Consider the following 18,223-nt stretch of genomic DNA (forward strand, 5'->3'; position numbering starts at 1 on the left):
GACTGGTTAATTCATCAGGCCAGTGGTGTCACCAATGATGCTGGGACTTTGTATCTCATCTCCTTATCATACACCACTTGTCAGTGTTCCTGAAATGGTAGTAGGATGCCTGCAGCAGCTTTACGCTTCATTGTATCTCATAATTTCCAAAGGCAGGAAAAGCGAACTGCTCTGGTATGCTTTTATAAGGGTGATCTATACCTTTTTCAGGTGTCCCCAGTAGACCTACTTTCCACATGTTGAGAGGACCACAGGATTACGGCGATACACTCAGACAAATCATGCTTCATCCTTTTTGGGGATGCGCTTGCCTCACCTGATGTGTTGGAAAGATGGGAGCAAATAATTTTCTTTGGAAAGAAAGAAATATTAGGTGGGATAGATGAGAACAATTTCAGGCAGGGAAACTATAGTATCTGGTACTATCAGAATGTTACTATTTTTTAAAAAAAAAGGTTTTTTAACGTTTATTTATTTTTGAGAGAAAGAGACAGAGTGTAAGCAGGAGAGGGTCAGAGAGAGAGGGAGACACAGAATTGGAAGCAGGTTCCAGGCTCTGAACTGTCACAACAGAGCCCCCGAAGAGGGGCTCAAACTCAGGAGTGGTGAGATCATGACCTGAGCTGAAGTCAGATGCTTAACCAACTGAGCCTCCCAGGCACCCCTAGAGTGTTAGTATTTTAAAGTATCTCCTCATAAAGGATGATACATTGTTGAGGGGAAGCATCAGTTTGTGATTTTTTTTTTACAGGGAGTATTAAATGGCAGCTATAAACCCAATTACAATGAAAAACAGCAACTGAGGAAGAGGATTATTTGTTTGCTCTTAGACATTAACCTGCCGAGACTTAATTTTGTAAGGAAAAATATATTTTCCAGAAAATTTTCAAAGATAATGGAGAAGGGATGCTAGTGTCCCTTTGCTTCTCCATTGCATCCTAGGCTACAAATGTGTGCCTGTGATATGAGAACAGAAATACTGTGCTGTGCTGTGCCTGGAAAGCTGTACCATAGAAGACCAGGCTGTAGAAGGCCGTGTATTCGTTTACTTTGTTTTGAGGAGCATGTCATGAAGGTCATGCCTTAGTTTCCTTGAAGGCTGTGCCGTTTTTAACCCATGGAAAACACTAGAAATGTTTTACAAGGGGGAATTACCCAATTCTGTAATTTAAGTAGCTAATAGAGGACATTGACAGAAAAGAGTAAACATAGAAATCCATCATGATCTAAGTGACATTGCGACACATACTGTCTTTACATCCAACTTTCGTAGGAAACGGTCCCTGGTTGGGTTTTACTTCAATCGGGTAGTGGTTTCGGCAGGCTTCTAGTGGAGGTCTTGTGGCCAGAAGTGGCTAGACCAGGGATATGGAGGTGATCACATTAGACCAATAAGGAGGAACCCTCACACAGGAGTCATAAGATTGGGGCTGTCCCATGCCCAAGAAAGACAACGTTGTATGAAGACAGGAATAAAGAGAGGGCATCAAGTTTCTGGGTCTTAATACCATTCTGGCCAGGGTACTAACTTCCAGCTGAAAGGCAGGCTTTCTCCTCTCTGGAGAGTAGCCATGGGCTAGAGGATTATAGACTGAGAAATCGACATGAAAGTGTTCCAATCAGAGCCCAGTCCTTGAAAAGCCCCTGAAATGAGAGTAAAGGAAGAAAAGAGAAAGTTCTCACCAAGTTTGAACCAAGGCTCGGAGTACAGATGAAAAGACTCAGAAAGCCTCACATAAGAGCGCCAATATGATGGGGTTCTTGAGCAAATGGCAAGAGCAAGTTCTTGAGACATCATTGGTGCAAAAGAGTGATTTTATTAAAGCACAGGGACAAGACTTGTGGACAAAAAAGAGCTGCACTGAGGTTGTGAGGAGTGACTGATTATATGTTTTTAAGTTAGTGGGGGCTAGGGATAGTGTAAGTCTCTAAGGAATTTGGAAGCAAGGCTTTCAGGACCTTGAGGGCCTAGCTGCTGTGAAGCTAAGTTTACTTTTAGGTAAACAAAAAACATCAAGCAAGTAAGGCAGCCCTGAGTTCCTGGAGCAAGGTCACACTTTGCATGTTTCAGATGTCTATCGGTGGGCAGCAAACTGTAAGGAGATTTCATTTAAGCAAGATTTCTCTGGCCTTTGTTTCCCTCATCACTATCAACAGTAAACAAATTGTAGAAAGAGCTCAGATGTCCATCAACTGATGAATGGATAAAGGAAAAGTGGTATATATGCATATATATAATGGAATATTACTCAGCAATAAAAATGAAAGAAATTGTGCCATTTGTGATAACGTGGATGGACCTAGAATGTATCACGCTAAGGGAAATAAGTCAGTCAGAGAAAGACAAATATCACATGCTGTTACTCATGTGAAATTTAAGAAACAAACAGATGAACATAGGGGAAGGGAAGGAAAATTTAAAAGATAAAACAGAGAGTGATGCGAACCATGAAAGACTTAAATATAGAGAACCAACTGAGGGTTGATGGAGGGAGGTTTTTGGAGGGATGGGTTACATGGGTGATGAGCATTAAGGAGGGCACTTGTTGGGATGAACACTGGATGTTATATGTAAGTGATGAGTCACTGAATTCTACCTCTGAAACCAATACTAAACTCTATATTAACTGACTTGAAATTGTGTTAAAAAAGAGAAAAAATCACGTATCAATAATCTATGTTCCCACCTCAATAACGTAGAAAAAGTACCAGCAAAATAGCCTAAAGTTAACTGAAGAAAACAAGTAGTACCTGTAAGAACAGAAAGAAACAAAATTGGGAAAAGAAGACAATAGAAAAACTCCATGACACATAGAGCTTGTTCGTTGAAAAAAAAAAAAAAAAGATGTAATTAAGAAACTTTTAGGAAGACTTACAACGAAGGAGACAAAACACAAATTCCCAATTTCAGAATTGTTGGTGAGTGGAGGGACTGTGAAGGCTCCTGCAGACCGTGAAGTTTCTTTGATTGAAAAATGAAGTAGGCAACTCCATCCAGTTTACACAGACTTATTCAGGATAACTTACAGGGAGGAGCGCCAACTTATAGATGGTGATCCAGACAGCTGCGCAGCTAGTCTTTCTGAAGTCTGGACCTTAGTCTTACAGATTTTACAGAGTGAGGGGACATACTGGAGGGCATTGTAGTGAGATTAAAGGGTTTGGCAAAGTTAATTGACATCAACATTTAATAGACCTTGAGACACCATGTGTACAACAGGAGGGAGACAGAAAAATCGAGACTCTCGTGTCAAGCAGAAGCCCGGGTCAAAGCAATGACACAAGCAGTTAAAGGTACTGCACTGGGAGATATCACTGGGACCAGCATCAGCTGACACTCCAGAAGTGATAACGAGCAGAAGCAGCCCAAGGCTAATTAGCCCAAGGCTAATTAAATCCCTATAAAAAGGGGAGGATTTTTGCAGCCAACTCTCAGACTCTTCGGACATGACCCCTCTGTGTCTGACCACTTTAAAAAGGCAACTGCTGTCGAAGACTCTGCCCGATTGATCTCCAGGCAGAAGGGAAATCCTTCACTGCTTGAACATAATAAGCAGTAAGTGCCGAGAGCTGACCAGGACCTGACCACGGTCTCTCAAAGGCGCCCCCACAGATGGACTTCACGTGTGGTTTGTTAACTTCCTACACCCTTCTGTTATCTTGTGTGTTGTGTGATTTGTCTCATTTCTGCTGGGTGCCCTGTCAGAAGCCAGGTTTAATCACATGGTGAAATGTCATTGAGTTTGGAATTCTGAACCTGCTTATAAATATGATTCACTTTATTTCATGACTGAGTAAAGCTGACATTGTGGAAAGACACAACGGGAGTGTGCGCCTTCATAGCATGCTCATGACAAGGGGAGAAACTGTGTTACTTCTCATAGTTATCTAAACAGAGATATACAGGACCCGAACAAACCTCCCTGCATTCTGGTCACGGTCTGCCATTCTAAGGCATATACATTAATGTCCAAGGGGCCTGGGACATGTAGCCCTGAGAGAGGTCAATGTGGGACACGGGCAAGATGGCAGGCCGAAGAAGGAGTATTCTCAGCACTCCTACTCTCCACCCCAAGCAACTTTATAGCCTGTACAGTATTTTATGTGCCATTCTTCCATGATTACCCTAGAGCCAGATATTAGGAAGTGACTTACATACATGGAAACGTGAAGTTGATATACTTAAGACAAAAGAAAATACTTAAGACTATAGTTCCCCAGCAAGTCAGTGAAGAGGTGAACCATCTAGAGAAGGCATCAGCAAAAGAGATCTTCTCTACATGATTGATAATCTTCTGCATATGGGACAACATGCTCAGCATTCCACAGACCTGGCAGTGGGAGCAATTGTGAATTTCAACGTCACTGGTGGCCTTTGACAGACAACAGGGAGGGACATCAGCAGTGTGAGATCAGGGGAGACAAGACAAATGTTTAAAGGCAATTCATAGATCAAGTCTTCATTTAGCAACAACACAGTAGCTGTTTGGTCCCCAGGAGCGAATACCCTGGCTTAGATATCCTTCCTGGGGGATGTTAGCAGATATTTTGTCCTAATATTGTCAGAGGCTGTGTCTATATTATACACGGGTGTTTTGAATGCCACTCATAGAAATAATTCCACCGTAGTATCAAATATCAGCTATTCAGAAGCAGTTAGTTGTGTCCATGTTTTGGTCCTGACCAATATAGAACAAGGGGTCAAAGGCAGCACTGGATGTGACCTCTTGGCCCAGTGGGTTAGGACACCAAGCCACCAAGGGTGAGGGGAGGGGGGCATTTGGAGCCAATTTCCCATGTCCTAAAGTCTTTGCATGTGAGAGGTGTATGGCAAATGCAAAATGAGTTCCTCCTGTCACTGAATAGGCCTCAAGCCTCCTGACAGTCCCCATACCCACAGTGCCCCAGCTCTGAGGGTGTTATTTGTTAGATGTTCACATGCTGCTGGTTTTCCTGCTGTTAGTGTGGCCTGAAGGAATCCAAACACCTCTCTTAGTTCTGGAGACCAACCATTGAGGGAACTATCTGGTAAGAAAGTCTTTAATACATTCTTTTTGTTAAGCTAGTAGAGTTGCATCTAGGGATTACATCTTTAGCATATGCTGGCTATTTGTCTTATAGGTTCCTTTGAATGATAAGCAAACATTCCTTGGCTTTGAGCCTAGGTGTATGTGTTCCTTGGCCAGTCCAGCTGTGCCTGGGGGGATGTGACCTCTAGTGTTCATTCTTCCATTTGAACTGACAAGATGGATTCTGGCTTCAAATCCCCACTGTTTTCACCATTCCTCATTGTTGCGGGGTAGGAGCAATGAACACTCTAGCTACTGCCTGTTAACAAAGGGCATGGATCAGGATTTCTGGAATGAAACTGCCTTGCTCCCAATTGCAAATATTCCCTAGCACCAGGCTCAGCCCCCATCCTTCATAGAGCCATTATTTTGGAACTTCCATGTACAGTGTTAGCATCTTTTTCTACGATTTATAACGAGGTAAATTGGGTCAGTTCATTTAAACAGTTGTCTCATTTTAGGAGGTGGTCCTGCAGGTGGGCTCTCCAAGTTAGGCCTATGCTGTGCATGCAGACAGTTAGAAAACTAGCCAGATATTCAGGAGACCAGAAGAATTTAGGATCCAAACCCAGTTGCATAAACAACAAATACTCAAAGACAATTCATCTGAACTAGAATCTAACACCCAAGGCAGCGTGTTCAGAAACATGCTTTTTTCTCTCTAAAAATCACCCTCATTTCCATCAAAGATAGCCAAATTAAGACTAATTTTTTATGTAAAATAAGTCCTGTTATAATAAACTTGACCTAATTACTTACTTAAATATAGCAAGAATACTGACTGGCCATGTAAGTTTTTTTTTTTTTTCTGATTTTTTAAATGTTTATTTGTTTTTGAGAGAGAGAGAGACAGACAGACAGAGCCTGAATAGGGGATGGGCAGAGAGACAGGTAGACACAGAATCCAAAGCTGTCTCCAGTCTCTGAGCCATCAGGACAGAGCTCAATGCAGGACTCAAACCCACTAACTGTGAGATTGTGACTTGAGCCAAATGGAAGCTTAACCAACTGAGCCACCCAGGCACCCCCATAAGTTTTTTTTAATCTGCTTTGCTATAAAACTTTTCCTAAGGAATTTCAGATTGAGCTTAGAGTAGCCTTTTGAGGGTAAGAGTCAGAATAAATACTTAGCATCAGATACAGTTTCAATCCCTATAGATTTGGGTGATTTCCTCTCTTGTGAAGGTTCTTCCAAATATCCCAGGTTTCTGAGCAGCTAGGTAATAGCCTTACTTGTTTGTGCTACTGGGAACCCTATAAACAAGATACCAGGGTAATTTTTCCAAGGGGTTTCATTGATTCCAAAAATTCAACCTTAGTAACTCAAAGGTGTCTGGATATATCTGAGTTTGTGCATATCTTCCCCAAATACGACATTCCAGTCAAAGACTTGGTGGTATGATCAATGTTTCCTGTTACAAGAGAAATAGATTCTTACTGACCTTCTGAAAATAACTATCATTGCCATGAAATTAAGAATACTCACTGAGAGTTTCCAAATTATAGAGAAATCAGGTAGGGAGAAAAAGATAAATGTTTGTTTACAAAGGGATATTTTCCCACATTTTTGTTAGTCATAGATTATAGAAGTCTTATTCTATAGCTATAGTAACCAAGTAAACCTTTGCGGTATTGGTAGAGAGATGGATATATGGAGCAAGGGACAGAATCTTCTTTTAGAGGATATTGGATGGCAAGGAAAAGAGGTGAAAAAATGTTCAGCATCACAAATTTTAGGGAAATGCAAATTCAGACCACAGTAAGGAATCACTGCACCTATTTAACCAGCTAAGAAAATAGTGACAATACAAAGTGCTGGCAAAGACGTGGGGAAACTAGACCTTTCAAAAGTTGCTGGGAGGAATTCAAAAGTGTATAGCCACTCTGTAAATAGATGGGCTGTTTTATACACGAAATGTTGCCTTTTTAACTAAACTAAAAGCAGCCTACAGAATGAGAGAAGATATTTGCAAATGACCTACATGCTAAAGGGTGAGTATCCAAAATATATAAACACTTTCAAAACTCAACACCCGAAACCAAAAAATCCAATTAAAAATGGGCAGAAGACATGAACAGACATTTTTCCAAAGAAAGACATACACATGCCAACTGACACATGAAAAGATGCTCAATATCACTCATCTTTGGGGTAATACAAATGAAATATCACTGCACACTGTCAGAATGGCTAAAATCAACAACCGAAGAAACATCAGGTATTGGGAAGGAAATGGAGACACGGGAAGCCTCTTGTACTTTGGTGGGAATGAAAACTGTGCAGTCACTCTGAAAAACATTTCGAGGTCCTTCAAAAAGGTAAAACTAGAACTACCCTACAATCCAGCCATTTCATGACTATGTATTTATCTAAAGGATGCACAAATACTAATTCAAAGGAATATATGCACCCCTATGTAAGCAGCCTTATCTATATAGCCAAATTATGAAAATAGCATGAATGTCCATAGGCTGAAGAATGGATAAAGAAGATGTAGCATATGTATACAGTGAAACATTCCACACCATAATAAAGAATGAAATCTTGTCAGTTGCAATGATGTGGATGTAGCTAAAAATATTGTCAGTCAGAGAAAAACAAATACCATATGATTTTACTCATATGTGGAATTTAAGAAAGAAAACATACAGGCATAGGGACAAAAAGACAGAGGCAAACCAAGAAACAGACTGATAACTATAGGGAACAAACTGATGGTTAGCAGAGGGGAGGTGGGCAGGGGGATGGGCGAAACTGGTGATGGGGATTAAAGGAGTGCACTTGTGATGAGCCTGGGGTGTTGTAATGAAGTGTTGAACCACTATATTGTACACCTGAAACTGATATCACACTGTGTGTTAACTAGCTGGAATTTAAATAAAAACTTGGGGGAAAAGTAAAAAGCCAAACCAAACAAAAATTAAAAAACTGAAATGTGTACTTACCACATGATCCAGAGACTGTAGTCATAGGCATTTATTTCAAAAAAGTGAACATTTACATTTATACAAAACCCAAAAACTTCTACATAAATATTTACAGTAACTTTTCTTGTAATAGTTGAAAAGTACAAACAGCTACATTTTGCTCAATAGGTCCTGATTAAACAAATGGTGGTACATCCATCCCATGAAATAGCAGTAAAAAAAACCAAACCACTGACGGATGCAAAAACTTGGATGGACCCCAAAAGCAACACGCCGGGTACAAAATGCTTGTGTTTGGTACTTTCTTATATTTTCTAACTCTTTGTTGAAGTTCTTTGTGTGCTTATTCTTCATCTAGTTTGCTGAGCACCTTTATTACCAGTGTTTGAAACTTTGATAAGGTAAAAATCTCCATTTCATTAAGGAATTTTCTGCTGTTTTATCTTGTTCTTTTTTGGGAACATATTCTGTTTCTTCATTTTGCCTGGCTCTCTTTGTTGGTTTCTCTGCATCAGATAAAACAGGCACTTCACCCAGGGTTGCAGAAGTGGCCCCTTGTAGATACACCTTCTCATTCACACCTGCACTAGCATTTGAGGGTCTCTCAAACTTTGGTGACTGTCCAAGCAGCCGATTGTATTTTAGTGGTTCCCGGTATTTGAGGGTATGGCAAGCCCTGTGGATGCCCCAGAGGGAGGGTGTCAGTTGTCACCTAGATTCAGGCTGATTGGAAGCCAGATAGTCAGGCAGCAGGTTTCAAAGTGTACAAATACATACAGTGCTGGGGGACAACAAATGTCAGTGCTGCTGGCCACTAGCTGTGTCCCCTTGGGTGACAGTCCCAAAAGTGATGCCAGTTGAGTGTACAAGTTCCTTTCTGGACAAGAGCAAGAGTCCCTGGAGCGAGGCAGAGGGAGAGGGAAACGATGTCACCCACCGGCCTCTGTCCCCTGAGTGCACCTCCACAGGCTCCTAGATGTCAGCCAAACATGTTTCCCAGACCAAAGTTCCAAGACAAGCAAATGGCCCCTTTCATAGAAAGACTGTGGGTGGGTTTCAGCCTGCTCTCTGCATAGTGCCCTGGGGATGTTAGTCTGCCAAGAATGTTCTCTCCAATAGTTACAGTCCAAAAACGCAAGGCCCCTGGCCACAAAGAGCCAGATGATCAAGGAGTATCCCCTGGGCAGATAGATGGACTCCTTGATCAGTTGCCTCTTGCTGTGCCCTGACCATGGTAGCTGGCTAAGAACTCTTTCTCCATTGGCTACAGTCCTGTAGGACCCATGAGCAGAAGTCCCACTGGCTACCAGAGTGGTGCAAGATAGGGGTGGACCCTGGCAGCAGCTGCAAACACTGGGGAACCAGACAAAAGCAATAAACTCCTTTCTGGGAGATCCTGGTGAGCTGGAACTTTCTCCGATGAGTATTAGTTACGTACGCTGGGAAGTGTGATTTGGTGTGAGTACTTCCCTAGTTTTATAAAATAAAGTCAATCTGTTCTAAGCTCTGGAAGACCTGATAGCTGATACGGTATAAGAATTATTTCTATTTTGAAAATCAAGAGAAAGAAAATTGATATGAGTCTGATACATTTCCTAGAGGTATTTTAAATGGAAAAAATGTAATTCGTGTTTGCATCTCTATTCTATTTCTGTCATTTTCTTGTATTAATTTAGGCCGTTTTTATTTCCTCACAAAATCATTCATATTACTTGAAATTGTTTGGTGTGATATTTTACCTGATATTCTCCTAAATTCTTAAAATCTCCATGTATCTGTCATATCACTTCTTAAGCACACAATTTTATATGATCTTAAGTGTTTTATTTCGCAATGGATTTGTTTTCATTATAACTTTACTATTCAAATCTCCCTAATTCATGGAGTTGGCTTTATTGTCTTTTTTTAAACTTTGAGGTGAATAATTAGTTCATTGTTTTCACCTTCAGTTTTAAAAAGTTACATTACAGCTTTGGTGAATAAAGAAAAACATTGAAATGTAAAACACTATTATATGTAACACTGTTCATTTAATTATTTGCTAAATCTCTAACCAGTCAAATTTCAGGAAATATTGTCTTCTATGTAGATGTTATTCACTCTTGGTACAATTTAAAATCATGTTTGAAGAACATGTAAGAAATATCTTTTAGAATATATTAAGTTTTTTTATTGTGGTTTATATATGTTTCATATTGTATTTTATGAGAACTTGGGGACCAATTTGTTTCTCTGCCCATAGAAAACATGTCATATATACTATACTACTCTACATTATAATTTCCATTTAAATTATTTGCAATCATTCTATTCTTTTTTTCTTTTTAATGTTTACTTATTTTTGAGAGCGAGAGAGACAGAGCATGAGCAGGGGAGGGGCAGGGAGAGGAGGAGACACAGAATCCGAGGAAGGCTCCAGGCTCTGAGCTATATCTCAGAGCCTGATGTGGGGCTGGACCCCACCAGCTGTGAGACCAAGATCAGAGCCACAGTCGGATGCTGAAAACCCAGTGAGCCACCCAGGCGCTCGTACGATCATGCTATTCTTTAAATTTTTGTTTTTCCTGTTCTTTTGACTTATCATAGAGGTGTATGATTTTTTAAAAAGAAAATATTAACATTTGACCTAATATCCGTTTGTGGCAGAAACCTGTGAACATAAGGAAAATTTCAGTGAAGAATTAAAAGTCAGCCATAATCCATGATCCAAGTGTTTCCAGATATCTGAGGGTTTTTAATATGTATTTTGGCAAATTTTTGTCTAAACCATTAATTTTCATGGCTACTACAACATTTTTAAACAATATTATTATAGCAACATTGTACATTTTAAGATACATTATCATTTTTGTCACATTTCCTGTTTGGGTAAAATTGATTTTTTATTACTTTTGTATTCCTTTATGTCTTTTGTGTCATTCCTATTTTTTCTTTTTTAAAATAAGAGAATATCATTGTATCACATTATAGAGCATATGTGACTTATTTTTTTAATTTTGTTAATGTTTATTTATTTTCGAGAGAGAGAGAGAGAGACAGAGAGACAGAGCATGAGCCAGGGAGGGTCAGACAGAGAGGGAGACACAGAATCCGAAGCAGGCTCCAGGCTCTGAGCTGTCAGCACAGAGCCTAATATGGGGCTTGAACTCAGGAACCGCGAGATCATGACCTGAGCCAAAGTTGGATGCCCAACCGACTGAGCCACCCAGGCGCCCTTATGTGACTTAATTTTTTAAATCCATTGTGCTTTCTCATCTTTTTAAGTTTGGAGAGTTCTACCATGTGTATTTTATGTCATACACAATATCTCTGATATTTTTTATTCTTTACTTCTTTCTTAATGAATTTCTCCCTTTTTGACCTAAAATGAGATTGAATTGATTTTACCCACTATGATAATAGACTATACAGTGTAATTCTATGGCTGTTAAGTTTTCAAGTCATAAATATAACACTGAACATACTACTCACCTGAAGGAAAACTACAATCATATACACCACTTCTAGATATTTAAAATTGTCAACAAGGTTCATGTACTGTATCAATTAGGAATGCGACTCACCTAAGAAGACAAACTCTGACATTGAGACAATCATAATTATGTTTATATATATATATAGTTTATTTATTTATTTTGAAACAGAGAGAGACAGAAAGAGACAGAGTGAGACAGAGAGCACTGTTGGTGGGAATGCAAACTGCTGCAGCCGCTCTGGAAAACAGTGTGGAGGTTCCTCAAACAATTAAAATAGACCTACCCTATGACCCAGCAATAGTACTGCTAGGAATTTACCCAAGGGATACAGGAGAGCTGATGCATAGGGGCACTTGTACCCCTATGTTTATAGCAGCGCTTTCAACAATAGCCAAATTGTGGAAAGAGCCTAAATGTCCATCAACTGATGAATGGATAAAGAAATGGTGGTTTATTACACAATGGAATACTACTTGGCAATTGGAAAGAATGAAATATGGCCTTTGTAGCAACGTGGATGGAACTGGAGAGTGTTATGCTAAGGGAAATAAGCCATATAGAGAAAGACTAATTAGGTACTTTAAAGGGTCCTCATGTGGCCATTTAAAATCATCCTCAGTAAAATCCTCTTAAAATCTTTCTTCTGACTTCCTTCACTGAGGATTTCTACTTTCAACTTGAGGAGCATTCAGTCCCCTGGAGCATTTACCAAAGTGTGATTTCTCTCAAAACCCTTTGTTTGAATGCTCCTTCAGTCCTCACCACCACCAAGACAGAAAGCGCTCACTCTTGTTGCAAAGCCTCAAAAAGGGCTGCAAAAAGCATAACCATGAGTGCCCCTGCCTGTACCAGGTATCTTTCCCCAGCCCAGAAGGAAGGACTTCTATCAGCTACTTACCAGCCTGAAAAGCTGCTCTCCACCCGATCCTTAACCTACAGGCTTCCTTTCCCTGTCTGTCTGCCCCTGAAACTATTCAAACGAAAGCATCCTCCTATGGGAGCCAGGGGGCACCTCATCTTCTTGTTACTACAAAGCCTGCCTGCCACAGTCCTGATGATTCACTCTGTTCCTGAATGCAACCTTCGTGTGGCTCTACGTGGAATGAAGTGTCCTTCTGTGTCAGGCTGTGAGTATATGTAGTAACTTGCTATCGATCTCATCTGTCCATGTTGAGTGTTATATGTTCAGCTATCACATGCTATTTAGGGAGGGGGACCCCTCTTTCATCAACAGGATGAATGAGAGGTGTTCAGAAGACAGGCACATCAGAAAGGAAGAAATAAAACAATCTTTATGCTCATTTGTTGTGATAGTCTCCATAAAACAATCCCAACGAAGTGTTTTCCCAACATAAAAAAACCTCCGAACTAAGGAGGGAATTAATTCATCAAGGTGACAGGATTCAAGATCAACAGAAAAACTCAGTTGTATCTTTACATACAGCCATGAATTAAAAAAAAACAAAAATTAAAAGTATAACACCATTTACAGTCACTCACCAAAAGAAAAGAAAAGAACGGGAACACTGAAGTAGAACTCTAGGAGAACATGTACAACTCTTAACAGAAATGCTGAGGAAAGAAATCAAAGATGTAATTAAATGAAGAGACTTACCATGTTCACCAGCTGAAAACTGAGCATAGTAAAGATGTCAGTTCTCCTCCCAAATTGATATCCCAGTTTCATGCAATATCCAGATCTCAGCAAAATTTTCATTAGTTGTAGATAGTTATTCTAAAATGTTTATGAAGAAACAATGAAGTTAGGGTAGATAAAATGAAATTTGAGAAAAAAAATAGAATTGAATGACCACTAATTGAAGACTTTTCTGTACCTCAAGTGATCAGGGCTAATGGGGGTTGTGCAGGGTCAGGCACAGAGATGAACAGTGTAGAGAATTCAGAAAGAGATCCACACTAACTCATTTTTAAAATGTTTTAATTATTTGTTTTTTAATGTTTATTTATTTATTTTGAGAGAGAGAGATAACATGAGTAGGGGAGGGGCAGAGAGAGAGAGAGAGCGAGAGAGAGAGAGAGAGAGAGAGAGAATACCAAGTAGGCCCCAATGCGAGGCTCGAACTCATGAACCCTGAAATCATGATCTGAGCAGAAATCAAGGGTCAGATGCTTAACAGACTGAGTCATCCAGGTGCCCCCAACTCATTTTTGACAAAGGTACAATGCAGCTCTGAGGAAGATGGAATGTATTTTCAAACAATGGAGTTGAAACACATGGATATTCATAGACAAAAACAAAGCAAACAAAATTGGAGGAAAAAGGGAAAAAAGGAAAAGGAAAACATTAGATCAAGTCTTAACACTTTTTAAATTTTTCACTCAATGAAATCATGAATTTAAATGTAAAGTGTACAACGTTCAGAGGAAAACAGGAGGAAATCTTTGGGATAAAATCTTTGAGTTTGGTGGCGAGTTCTTAGACTTGACATCAAAGCATCATCCATAAAGGGAAAATATGGATGAATTGGGCTTTATCAAAATTAAAGACTTCTATTCTATAAGATATCCTATTGAGAGACAGAAAAGGTTAGCTTCTAAAAGAAAACATTTCACATCCAAAATGCCACAAAGACCATGTGTCTAGAATCTATTGAGAACTCTGAGGACTCCACAGTAAATACACATACAGGCAAAGAAACACAGACACACACACACACACACACACACACACACACAACTGCTCTAATTACAAAATGGATGAAAGACATGAGGAGACATTTATCAGAGAGAATATTCATACAGAAAATAAGCTCATTGAATGATGTTCAACATCACTAGCCAGGAGGAAAATGCAAATTAAGAACATGCTGAGATATCATGTACCTACTGAAATAGTTTACATAGGAAATAGCGTCAATGCCAAATGATGAGAAGAATGCAGAGAAACTGGAAGTCTCCTGCACTGATGGGGGAAGTGAACTGGTACAACCTCCTCCGGAGGATAGTTAGGCAGTTTCCTAAAAACTACGCATACACATAAAAAGTCCCCACCCAGGAATCACATTTCATGGCTTTATGTCAGAAGATGAAAACTTACATTCACCCAAAACTGTTCACAAATGTTCACAGCAGTTCTATTTGCTATAACCCCAAACTAGAAACCACCAAAAGGCCCTGCGGTAGGCGAACAGTTAAACAAACTGGTGCGTCCATACAATGGAACACTGTCAGCAATGAAAACGAGCAAACTGTGGGAGCACCTGACAACCTGGATGGCTCTCAAGGGCATTGTGCCCGTGAAAAGGGCCAGTCTCAGAAAGTCCTCTACTGAATGATTCCATCCATCTAACATCCTCAAAATGACAAGTTACAGAGACGGGGCACAGATTAGTGGTTGTCAGGTGTGGAGTGATGGGTCTGAAGGGAAGTGGTTGTGAATATAGAGGGCAGCATGAGGGCGATCTCTGTGGTACTGGAATAATTCTGTGCTTGCCGGTGGTGGCGGTCACACAGAAGCACACATGGGATGAAACATAGGTGTACGACTGGACATGCACATTTTACCGATATGGTTCCTGGTTTGAGATCGTATTATAGTTATTTAAGGTATTTACTATGTAATCACTTGGGGAAACTAGGCAAAAGGATACACAGAATCTGTCTATGTTGCCTTTTCAACTTCCTGTGAAACCCTAATTATTTCAAAATAAGAAGTTGTTAAAAGATGGCCTTCTGGCTAAAATCGAGAACCCTCACAACATCAAGTGCTAGCCAGCCAGGATGTGGTACAGTAAGGAATCTCATTCCTTGTTGATGGTAATGCAAAATGGTACCATTGTTCTGGAAGGAACCATGGTGATTTCTTACAAAGCTAAACATGCTGTTACCTTGCAGTCCTGCAATCACACTCATAGGCATTCGCTCAAAGGATTAAAAACATATATCCACACAAAAACTGGCACAGGAATGATTATAGCAGCTGTGTTCACAATTGGAAACTTGGAAGCAACCAAAATGAGCTTCGAGAGGTGAATGGATAAACTGTGGAAAAACTATACAATGAAGTATCATTTAGCAATTTTTAAAAAAGCTATTAAACTTTGAAAACACACAGTGAAACCTTAAATGCATATTGCTAGTGAAAGAGTTCTCTTAGGCTAAAAAGTTCTTACTGTAGGGTTTCAATTCTACGATATCCTGGAAAAGCCAAACAGAGACCTGTATCATGTCAACAGTGAACCTTAATCTAAACTATGGACATCAGTGAGTAATAATGTATCAATGTTGGCTCATCAATTGCAACAAATGTACCACACTAATGACTCATGTTAATACAAGAAACTGTATGTGGTGGGGGGAGGGGGGAGGGGGGAGGGCATGCAAATTAGGAACTTTGTACTTTCTGCCCAATTATTCTGTAAAGCTAAAACTACTCTTCAAAAGGAAAGTATTCAAAATATGTGTTTCTTTATGAGACGATTGAGATGTTTTCTTTTTATTCCATGTGTCTGAGTTTTAGTGTATTCTCTATTGTACACCTGTTTATTTTATAGTAAAAAGTAGGAATATGTAAAAGAAACACCCGTGCCTGTTATCAACTTTCTAAACACAAGGCTTTGATTTGATAACCCATAACTAAAGAAACTTGCTATTTTCAATTTTTTTTTTAATTTAGAGGGAAAGAGAGAGAGAGAGGAAGAGAGGAAGAGAGAGAGAGAGAGAGAGAGAGAGAGAGTGCTGGAGTGGGAAAGGGAAGAGAGAGAGGGAGAGAGAATTGGAGAAGGCATCATACCCATTGTGGAGCCCTGGGGAGGGCTCCATCTCATGACCCTGAGATCCTGACCTGAGATGGAACCAAGAGTCAATAGCTTACACAACCAGAAACTTCCTATAGGGTGTTGAAAGATAAACTGAGGCATGAGATAACTTCCAAGTGCTTGTTCGAGAGCATGATTCAAATCTGGCAGTGCCAACCAAAAATGGTGAAAGAACTCTGGAGATGGAACTCTGACAAGAACTGGAGAAAGGCTTTCATAGAGCAGATGCAGAAGCAAAACATGGAAATTACCTGATTCGCTATATCTTATTCAGTCTGACTTGGAAAAGCCCAGTTGGCTATTGGTGAATTTGGCTGGGATACAAGTGCACTTATAGGAATAGAGTCTGGCTTAGGATTCAGTTTGCTTACGTAAGTTACCAAGATGTTGGAGCCATCTCTGTCTAATAGCCTCCTAGTAAAATTACTCCAATCATCTCCCATTTTGGTCATCCTTTCATGCATGAGAGATGGACCAAAAATTTGGCATTAGTGACCCTCTCAGTCATCATCAGGCTGAAGTTATTCTTGTTTCCCTGTGAAACTCTTAAGTTATCAGATCAGGTTCGTGGAAGGTGTTTGCACCTCACCGTTCATGCCATTTCTGCTTCTCCAAGTGCAGTGAGACCATCTGATGTACTGCTGGTGATTATAAACATGTGTTTAAGCCCCTTGAGAGAGCACAGCTTCATGATGACTATCAGGAGAATACCAAGGGACTGAAGTATGTCTCTTAGTCGGGACCCCCAGGTACCAAACCAGTTGGTATCAATGTGTTTTAGCCAAGAAGCTTGTTTGTCATTTTCCTGTATTTGGGTTTCTGTAATATTAGGATGTTGATCCAGGAGCAGCAGGAGGTATCTGCTGTGGCACAGACTCCTTCTTCAGCCAATAAGCAACCTAACACAATTTGATTACCCAAGACCAACTTCTCAGCTCTAAAGGATCCTTTTGGCTAAGTGGTATATTTTGGGGTGATGTATTCTGCTACCCCTCAAAGTCATCTTGCCTTGATTTGTTCTTTTCCGGGATTTTCATCATCAGGTATTGAAATTTTGAGAAAAAATAATGGAATTTATAATTCTTGAAGCATTGTTACTTCTATGCATTGTACTTAGTCTTTTTGCAGTTTTCCTTTGATTCTTATAATAATAACCCATTGTGGGAAAAATTGCCATCAGTATCTTCAAGAAAGGAATCAGATAGGTTAGTTAAGCAGGGTACCAGTGAATGCACAGATAACAAAGGTAGAGTAAGTTGAACCCCAAATTGACATCATTGCAATTGCCCTTATTTGCCACTCTAGCAAACTGTCAGGATAATTAATCTGGAAGGTATCGGCTAGGCCCTGGTAACCACTTAGTAAGAGTTTCATAGATAAAGATCAATAGCCCTCTGTGTCTCAAACATGTTTCAGTCCATCTAAATGTCATGTCCTGTCCAACCTCCCACTTTTTACCGGGGGTTTCTACTCAGGGATACATATGCAATACAAGAGTCTTCCAGGAATAAGTCAGACCATTCTCCAGGTGATGAAACAGGTATCCAAGACCATGTTAATTAGATGGGTAATGCTGACATGCAATCTCCAATCCTATTTTTCCTTAAACCTGGAATGAGTGTCACTGATACATAAATTCTGTAAGGTATATGACTCCTACTCTTCTCTTCCTTACTCCACTCCCACCTGATCCCCATCATGAGTCTTATTCATTATCTGAGGCTAAACCCTACATTTTGCATTCATTCTACCAAAGATCCAGATATATCATTGGGTTGGAGACTCAAGAACCAAGACCAGATCCTGAAACCATTGCTAAGTAGAGATCTCCCAACGAACTCTACTCTAGGGTTTTCCATAGGGGGACTGGATCACAGCAACTGAATTGCTTATGGGTGCTACAAGTGAGGCATGGTCCTAATGAACCTAGATATTTCTGATTACTTACAGAACTTATCACAGACATTCAACA

Source organism: Lynx rufus, unplaced genomic scaffold, assembly GCF_022079265.1.
Source record: "Lynx rufus isolate CCGP_SWC_20201006 ecotype Redwood Valley unplaced genomic scaffold, mLynRuf1.p SCAF_6, whole genome shotgun sequence".
NCBI classification, from domain to species: domain Eukaryota; kingdom Metazoa; phylum Chordata; class Mammalia; order Carnivora; family Felidae; genus Lynx; species Lynx rufus.